The sequence below is a fragment of the Phoenix dactylifera genome, chromosome 9, assembly GCF_009389715.1.
Source record: "Phoenix dactylifera cultivar Barhee BC4 chromosome 9, palm_55x_up_171113_PBpolish2nd_filt_p, whole genome shotgun sequence".
NCBI classification, from domain to species: Eukaryota; Viridiplantae; Streptophyta; class Magnoliopsida; order Arecales; family Arecaceae; genus Phoenix; species Phoenix dactylifera.
The window spans coordinates 3,512,447-3,522,685 of record NC_052400.1 but is presented as its reverse complement, the minus strand read 5'-3'; positions in this window follow the sequence as shown (position 1 = coordinate 3,522,685).

Sequence of the window (10,239 nt, the reverse complement as noted above, 5' to 3'; positions counted from 1 at the left end):
TTGGTTAGGTTGTCTCCTATAAATAGTTCGTTAGATAATATGATGCTAGTATTTGCAACTAATTTGAAATAATTAAAATCTAACACTTTACAAAAAATAATATACTAAGAAGGAAGATAAGAGAAGGCTTGGGATCGAGATGTGTAAAAACATTGCCATAAGGATGATTTTCGCCGTCTCATGCAGGTATCTAACAATATCATCGTCTGAGGTACAATGAATTTGGCTTAGCCTGAAACATCCTATAACAAGCACAATTACATGAAGGTGTGACCAAAGAACTTCCTTCAGTAGCCTAGAAGGAAAGTGGAGATAGAAATAAAACAAACAAGAAGAGAATTCAGGAGAAAAGAATATATTTCTCCCAAAGATTCTGTGATCTATATGATTTATCTCGAGAACCTGGACTGAGGCCTTTTATGGGCCCTGTCTACTAACCCAAAGAGAGGCCCGTAAAAGCCTCAATGGCTAGCCACATGAAGGGGACCATAAAGGTCTATCACATGAAGAAATGGAAGAGTGCTTCATGAAGCTCTCTAATACTTAAAATAGAGTTAAAATGTTGGCATCTTCATTTTGAAATTAAAATTTCAACTTAAGTTGAAGTGTGGGCAAAAAGGTTAATCACATGAGTATCTATGTCGGGCATGGCACGGCATGGCATAGCATGGATGGTTGAGCGAGGAAGCACACGTATATCATCATTAATCCTAAACCCACAAATTAAACTTAACAAGGCCTTGAAATTATCGGATTCCATTAAATGCAGCTATATTTGCATTAAAATATCAAATTATTTAAAAATAAAGGCTTTAGGATTTGAACCTCTTAAAAAGTCATGATAAAATTTTAAAAATTACAAAATATTCAAACATTGAAATTAGTAAAAAAAAATTTAGCTACTATGAGCAGGGTATCCAAAGGACTTGAATCTCACTTCGTATTGGCTACATCTACTTGAAGGAGCCATATTAGACTAGGCCTTAAACTAGATCTTTTTATCTCATATTTTCACATATCATACACACATGTGGGGAGAAAGAGTCTCACCGTCACCAACTTCTACCAAAGGGGCTTGGCATCTCACCAAGGGGAGAAGAAGTGTCTCACTTCCATACGAGAAAACTCTCAATTTTTCTAAACTCAATTCATTCTATTCTGATTTTATTCTTCAACCACTCCTTTATATAGAGTAAGAGGTTGGAAAAATTAGAAAACTTACAACTATAATTTTAGGACTTTTACATAACAAGAACTCATTTAAAATAAATCAATCATTTGACGAAATCAACTGACAAAATCAACTAAATCGACTAAGACTTCCAAATAACTAGAAATCTTTAAAGACACATGGATTAAGAGTCCAAATCAACTAAGACTCTTTCAAACGATAAATAGATTCAATAAACACGATGTCAAATAATCTAGAACTTTTTCTAACTTTAGATTGAAAATTTTGGACTCAATGTAACATTGGACGCGCCCATTGTTGGACCCAAACTCCTTAACTCAAGACCCCTAATTAACTAGGACTCTCCAACATCACATGGACTCAATTGGAGCACACCCAAGGAAGGGCTCAATCCACACAAACCTAAGATGATTTGGGCTCAATGCTCCTACATCAATTCCTCCCTACTGAGAAGAACTCGGCTCCGATGAGTTGCGTGTCTGGTACAACTTATACAAATTAGGCAGTCAGGGGGGAGGACCCCTAGGCCGTCGATACTCAGCTTCAGGGTCAATATTTACTAATGGCTTCATAGTATGCTCCACATAATGGCCCTCATGTACTTGCAAATCTTCAATATTGACAATTGGGCTCATCTGTCGATGTAGCTCTGCATGCTTCTTTGAATTTAATCTGTATGCTGGTAGATTTGGTAGTGTAGAGCAACTATCACATGCTGGATATTCCACATCGGAGGTAACTCTCTGGGCAGCTACTCAAGTACTACATCTGAAAAATCACTTAGAATAGACAAGAATTCTTGTGGTGTGCTATTGGTAGGCCACGTTACCTCCATCATCACCAATGCATAAACGACACCTTTGTCACGTTGAATTACTTCAGCAATCCACATGGGCTGTTTCCTTGGCTCCCTTGGAGAGCCCCAAGTGGCATGCATCTGATCTGCTGGATGGTGCCAATGAATGGGTCACATGTAGAGCCCCAGCAAGGATGGAACTAGGCTGATGCGTGGCACGCTTGATAAATCCTAAGTGGCTGATCGCTGGTCACTTGAAAAGTCCTCGTCGACTGAAACTCCGCTTCTGCATGGGCTCTTTGGAGAGTCCCATACAGCATGCCTCTTGGCTGCTAGATGGGAGAGTCCCAGTTGGAGTGGGACTTGGCGAGGTCGGGGGTGTGCACGCATGGCTGGTTGGCTGGACCACTTGTCATGGGATGTGGGTCACGGTCGGCCGGGAGGCATGACTCGGATGGACTGGGATGCGAGTCTCGTGTGCCCTAATCCACTGCGCACTCTGACGTGGGTGCATGCACTTGGCTGGTGTCTGTGAGGCTGAGGCATATGGACTGATGTAGGCTGCATGCAAGGCTAGTGCATGGCGAAGTCTGTCCGTGTTCGAGGCTGGCACCTATTGTGCTGATGGGGCAAGGGCTGGCACACAGGCTGGGCCTACGCACAGGCATGGCATGCTGCGATGAAGGTTGGGTAGACTAGATCTTAGGATGAGATCTATTGCATGCTGAATATCGCACATCGGTAGAAGTTCCTCTGGTAGATCTTCAGGTGTTACATCAGAATAGTCCTCCAAAATAGGCTTGAAATTAGATGGGATTATTGCTGAAATTTCAGATCCAACCTCACCTTGCTTGCAATCCGGAAGGACCCTGCGACAACACAATCGAATAGATTGGATCCTTCGAGCTCTGCCACAGGTGCTTCTTCCTTATTGCCTTTCTTCTATTCTTTGATCTCAGCAGGTTTTAGAGGAACTTTAGATGTCTCTGCGATCTCATCTTCTTCGAACACCAATGCAAAACGCTGGTCTTTGGTGGGCAAACATCTGCAAAGTGCCCTCGACCACTACATTTGTAGCAATTGGATTGGCTTCCTCTTTGCGGCATAGGACCCTTTTCTTTTCGTTGGTTCTTTCTACTCCTTGATCTTGATATGTATCTCTATTTGCAAAAATTTCAGTTCTCGTGAAAGGAGGATTACCTCGAGAAAAAGGAATGCCCTTGTTGCTGCATTCTGGAGGTCCTCGCCCAACTTCAGGGCGACGCTGAAGTTTTGTCTCCACAGAATCCATCTTTTGTGCCATAACAGCAAGTTGATTGGCAATTTTGGCCAACATCTCCTCTTCTTGTCGATCGTTATCATAGGGATGGCTGCTTCTCGTACTCATGATGATAGAGTATCCAAGTTGACATCGATCGACATTGTAGGAAAAATTGTTTGTCGTACTCATGAGGGTAGAGTATCTAAGTTGATGATCGGTGTTGTAGGGATGACCGTTTCCCATACTCATGGTAATAGAGTACCCAAGTTGATGTCGATAGAAATTGTAAGTATGGTTGTTTCCTATACTCATGATGATCAAGGAACTTTGCTCTGATATAGAAACTTCACTCTAATACCACTTGACGTAGATGGGGGCAGCATGTGGTTTCATGGTGTTGGAACACAACTCCAATTGGGTCCACACGCCTAAACAAAAAGGACTCAAAGGAGACTTGACATGCCCTAACAAATAGATTTAATCTTCCATGATTCAACACATCGAAACAAGAGGACCCAATCCTCACATGGACTCAATCTAACATTGGACACACCCAATGTTGGACCCAAACTTCTTAATTCAAAACTCCTAATCAACTTAGACTCTTTGATTGACACATGACTAAGAGTTCAAATTAGCTAGGACCCTTTTACACGACTCATGGACTCGTCATAACTTGACTTATGCACATGCTGCATTATGGTTACTAAACTCTTGGAACCCAATGTGCTTTGGTGCTCACCTAAGGAGGAGACTCAATCTCCACGCAAGCTCCAAACTTGGGCTAATGCTCCTGCATCAAAAAGTCTATTATGATTAACATCATCAGATGATAGTTTTATCAAATAGTGGGACTAATGCAGTACTAGTCATAATAGAAAATTATTTTATTGAGTGGGAGGTATTAATCTCATTGGAAGTTTCTTTTCTGTAAAATCCCTTGTTATTGGTTTTTGCATTGTATTGTACATAAGATGACCCAACCCACGCAAGATTTTGGTGTCAAGTGCCTATGTGGTATGGTGGTGGAATGTGATGTGAATGTATGCAATTTTTCTTCATAGTTTAAATTCAAATTATTAGATATCAATATTAGGATGCAAAGTAAGGCCATTATAGATAGATTAGGCACTTGCCTATTTATCTATTGGCTAGCTATTATTTGTATTTCTCATATCAGAAGACACTAAGGACCTAATCTAGTTTGCATTATAGTGGCACACCAAGGTTGATCAATTGCAACAACAGTTTTGTTAGTTGTTGTAACTATGGCACTACCATTGTTGTATGGGGTTATGAATTACTGCTTTAATATATAGATATCTTGTTTGTTTTTGATTGCCCATGGTTTTTCCCATCTATATAGCATGCATGATACGAAGCATATTTTTACATGCATATATTATACATTATTACTATATTATATTTATTTTTTGTTAATCTAATGATCAAATACTGAAACTCACTTATCCCCTAGACATTAATCCAACATGACCCTCCACTGTCTACTTTGTAACATGCTAGCATACAATGAGAGTGAGGACATGTCATGGTATAGGTAAATTTCATTATATGAATAAAAAAGAAGCTATCAAAGGGGAGTATGTGCCCTAGCAGAGATCACTTCGAGATCTTGATTCCAAACCGAGATAGTCAATGACTACTCATAGTAAGATCATCTAGATTTATCATATATATATATTGCCATGTCTATATCCTATAAAGATGATGTCATTGTCTATAAAGTTAGTTACAATGCAAAGAGATGCTTCAAAAAAAAAATCTTAAAATTTTTATCACACAATTGACTAATACTAATAAGATTGTGCTTTAAACCTTTTACATATAATACATTATCTATCAAGATAGAGGGAGTGATTTGAATTTTACCAATACCGATAATACGATCTTAGCTATTATTACCAAAAGTCACTACTTCTTCTTTTACTTCAAAGGTGAAGATTGATCTTTGTCACCCGTCATATGTCTTAAGAAGCCACTATCAAGATACTGGCTCCTTTTAGTTTTCTTGGCCGCAAGACATACCTATAAACATAGATCAGACATTTTTAGGTATCCAAGCTTTCTTGGGTCCTTCATGGTTAGTATAGATGGTTTTTTTTGAAACCCAAACTTTTTTTACTTTGTTATCTTTAGGTATTTTTTTGTGATTGCAAACATAAGAATTATATCCAGGTCTACCACAACAAAAGCATGTAACTTCTTTAGGTTTAGTTTCAGTTGCTTTAACAAAAAAGTTTTTAAGAAGCTTCTGTTTGTTATTTGGCTTATAATCTAAACCTGCTTTGTTAAAAACAACTCTTTGATTGTTCAAAATTATTTCTTATTTTTTTGAGCTATAAGTGAACTTTTCTACAATAGGTTTGTATTTATCTACTTCTTTCTTTAGCTTTTGGTTTTTATTATTCAAGTCTTCTTTCTATTTTGCTAAGGTCAGTTTTTCATATTTTAGCTTTTGAGTTTCATTGATTAAACATACTTTTTTCTTATCAAATTTTTCAGAATGATCAACAAAAGTTTGATTTACAGCTTTTAGTTCTTTGTTTTTCATTCCAATTTTTCTATAATCATCAATTAGTTCATGGAAAGCATCATATAATTCTTCAAAAGTAAAGTTCAAAAAGGGTTCAGATGTTACCTCATTTTCATGTGCCATGAGACAAAGGTTAGCCATTTATTGAGGTTCATCTTCGGATGATGTCTCATCACTATCACTCCATGTTGCTACAAATGCCATCTTCTTCTTCTTAAATATTTTCTTTAGTAGAGGACACTCATGCTTGAAATGTCCAGGTTTCTTACACTCATAGCATATCATAGGTTTCTTTTCTTCTTTTTTTTCTTCTGATTCTCCTCTAACCAAGAAATTTCTCTTGAAGTGTCTTCCTTCTCCTTATAAATTTATTAAATTTTTTTGCTAGGAGTGCCACATCATCATCTTCTTCTTCTTCTTCTTCCTCACTATTGTCTTCATATTTCTTTTGAGTAGTGGGCTTCAAGGCTATAGCCTTCTTTCTTTGGGTCTCATCCTCATTGTGTTGCTTCATGGTTAGCTCATATGTCATTAGGGATCCAAGAAGCTCTTCTAGTGGAAGTGTGTTGAGATCTTTGGCCTCTTAAATCGCAATCACTTTGGCTTCCCATGACCGAGGTAGAGACCGAAGGATCTTTCTAATAAGTTTACTGTTAGTATTCCCAAACTTTTCAAACCATTGATTATGTCAGTGAATCTTGTAAACATGACAATAATAGATTCAGGGTTCCATCTTAAATAATTCATATTTATGTACCAGCATGTTTATTTTAGATTTTTTTTACTTGATTGGTACCCTCATGGGTAACCTCAAGTCTATCCCATATTTTTTTAGCAAAAATACAAATAGAGATCCTATTGAATTCATTTGCATCTAAAGCACAATATAATACATTCATAGCTTTAGCATTTAATTGTGCTAACTTTATATCATTGTCAATCCAATCTCTCTCAAATTTGGATATGACTACACTATCTATTATGTACATGGGAATGTGTGGTCCATTTATAATTACGTTCCAAATATTATAATCTTGTGCTTGAATGAAAATTCTCATTCTTGCTTTCCAATAGGTATAATTTGTTCCATTGAACAAAGTGGGTCTATTGGTGGATTGGCCTTCAGCTAGAGAAGATTCAAAGGGGGTTGCCATCTAATCTTTTGCTCTTGACGGTTAGGTCAATCAAATAAAACTAAAGCACCTGCTCTGATACCACTTGTTGCTCAGAAAACAACCCAAGAGGAGGGGGTGAATTGGATCTTTCAAAATTATGCTATTCTTTTTCTAGCTGTCTGGATTTTAAGCTTAAGCAATAATGGAAATGCAATAAAGAAGAAAGACAAAATTCACAACACAAACACATAAGGTTTTATAGTGGTTCGAAGCTAACTCTTTCTCCTACGTCCACTCTCCAAGTTTCACTTGGGATTTTATTATAATCCTCAAATTACAGTCCGGTTGTTATGCGAGTTCACAACCCAACTCGTTGTTTTACCGGATCATAACGAACCCAGTTGGTTTTTCCTAGATCACCAACTTAAAACCAAACCTTAAATAACCTTGGTTGATCTAGTCCAATTCACGGGCTTGGACAAGGCCTTAACCCCTTGATTCAATCCTCCGATTGAATCAAGTTACAAGATATGGAAAGAATTTCAAGACAAAGTACATGCTTTTTACTAAGTAGATATAGCAATTATAAATTGTGAAATGAGAAAAAAAAGCCTGGAATGAAGGCAGCTAAAGAGCTTGGCTTCTTTCTCTCTTGATCCTCCTCAGATGGCTTGAAAAGCTTGAGGATCACACAGCTTGAAAGTTGAGAAGAACGCAAAGATCTCTCTTAGAAGCTCTTCTTCTCTTTTGACTTGAAATCTCATTCAAAAGCTCAAAGATTGTTCTTCTCTTTTAATGCACTTTAATGCTAATTCACTTGTTGTTGAAGAACGGTTAAGAGTGCCTTCTTATAGCCTATTTTCTATAAAAATAGCCATTAGAGGAGGAAAAGAGCCGTTCTACCATTTCTAAATTTCTGACAATATAGCTATTGAAGTCCCAGCAGTTTTGGAGTCAACTCGGATTTTCTAAGAGATGGCTCGCTTGAGGTAGAAGACGTCTCGCACTTGTCGGGAGTCGGCTCGCTATCGGGCTCTTCAAAAGTTGCCTTCTGTCAATGTTTGTGGGAGTCGGCTTGCGCATAGTCTGGAGTCGACTCGCACTTTATCTTGTTGAAAGCGGGTTTCTATCTTTCTATTGGAAGATGGCTCGCAGCAGTCTAGAGTCGACTCATCCTCTGGCTCGTTGAAAACGATCTTCTGTCTTTGCTGAGAGAGATGGCTCATGTATGTCGGGAGATATTTCGCACTCTCCTTCATTGAAAATAATCTTATGTCTTTTCTGAGAGAGACGGCTCGCGTATGTCGGAAGACATCTCGCGTTCTGCTTCATAGAAAAGTACTATTCTTGGAGACGGCTTGCGCTCAGCTGGAGACGTCTCGCGCACTGGCTCGTTTAAGATATTCTTCTATCTTACAGTTGGAGTCGACTCGTCTCAGTCATGAGTCAATCGAGGATGTGCCAGTTCTTTTTCTAAATGCTAGAGACATCTCGTCCACAGTGGGAGACGTCTCATGGACTATCCAATTGCAACTTAAGTTCATTTTAAGTGTTTAACTTATCTTAATTCCTTTGAACCTTTTTCTAATGAATTCCTCTTAAGTTTTTATGTATTTTCTTCTGAAACATTCACATAAAAATATTAGTACAACAAAAAATATACTCAAGTTCTTTGGGCTCATCAAAATCAAATAGGGGATCAAACATAATTTGATCAACACTCATACACTCAATCTCCTTGATCTACTACTTCTCAAATACAATTTGGAAGCTTTTATAGGTTGAAAAGTTGTTGGAGAGCCATTTCTAACCATTGAAGAGGAGAAATATCTATCAGAAGCTACTTTGTACATTCTGTGCTTGCAGAAAAATTAGCCATTGAAGCTGTCATACGTAGAGAGGTCAACTCCTGAAGTGTTGGTGTTGATTCTTGAATCCGATGGTCGACTCTTGAAATCTTAGGGTCGATTTTTGAAATCTTGGAGTCGACTCCTAAATTCCTAGGGTCAATTCCTAAGATCCTAAGGTTTACTGTTGAAGTCATGGGGTCGACTCCTAAAATGTTTGAAAATAGTTGTTTTCTATTTTTGTCCTATGGCTTTCTAAGGTCGACTACGGGGTTCTGGGTCGACTATTCTTCTTCACGGGTTGACTTGAGAATGCGCTTATTTTTAATGCGCTCATTTTTTGAAATCTAGGGTCGACTCCCGAAAAGACTGGTTTCACAACGTTTTTTCTTTGGTCTACAACCATTCTAAGGTCGACTTGACTTGTGTTGAGGTCGACTCTTGCTTAGCAGGAGTTGACTCATGATTCTTTAGAGTCAACTTGTCTTATACAGAACTTCATAAATTTGACTTATATCTTTTCCAATTGGAGTATTTTGAATTGAGATTATATTGACTTCCTATGAGCATTTGTGCGCACTTCAAAAATATTATTAGTAAACTTTTTACTTAAATATTTTATATCATCAAAAATAAATCTTTTGGATCAATAATAATTATGATAATCAAAACTTTTATTTGTAATTACATATTCATAAAACAAAGTCTGTTTAGATTGATATCATTATCATTTATAATATCATGCGAAGTAAATTAAATATTAGTAAGAAGAAAATAAAGCCAGTAATGTGCTGTTTTATTAATTCTGATCCTTGTCAATGAATCCCTTTGCCTAATTATGCAAGTTTTGTGTTTAATTATGATCTCATGCTTCTGATTGGATTTTCTAAACTGTTATACTAAAAAATTGTAGATAATATTTTAAATATTTTTAGTTAGTAGATAAATAAACTATAATAAATAAAATTGAGAGAGTGGTGTGGGATTGAAATATATGATATGATACTAGCAAGACAAATAACCTACTGTGTTATAAGAAGTTACACAGGACTTTGCAGGTACGTAACTCCAAAATTTAATATTTTAGCGTACTTTTCCGTACGTTTGTATATTTAATTATATTATATTTGCATGTTCAAACAACATGTACGACCACAAAACACTAAATTTCAATAAATTATTCTATATATACCGATTTTCCTTTCAAGAAGCAATAAACTCCATTACTTTCGTAGAATTAGATAACATGAACACAAATAAGGGCTGCATCTTTGACGCGAAAGAAGGAATAACTTTTTTTGGCGCGAATTCACGGTTGTCACCCATGCACAGCTGTGAAAGCTCTCCGAACTCTTATCATTCATCAGTACGCACATATCTGAATGCAACAAATGGATGGTCCAACGCTGGATTGGAGCCTAGGAAGATGAATTCCTTTTTTTTTCTCGCGAAAGATACGATTCTGATCCCATGA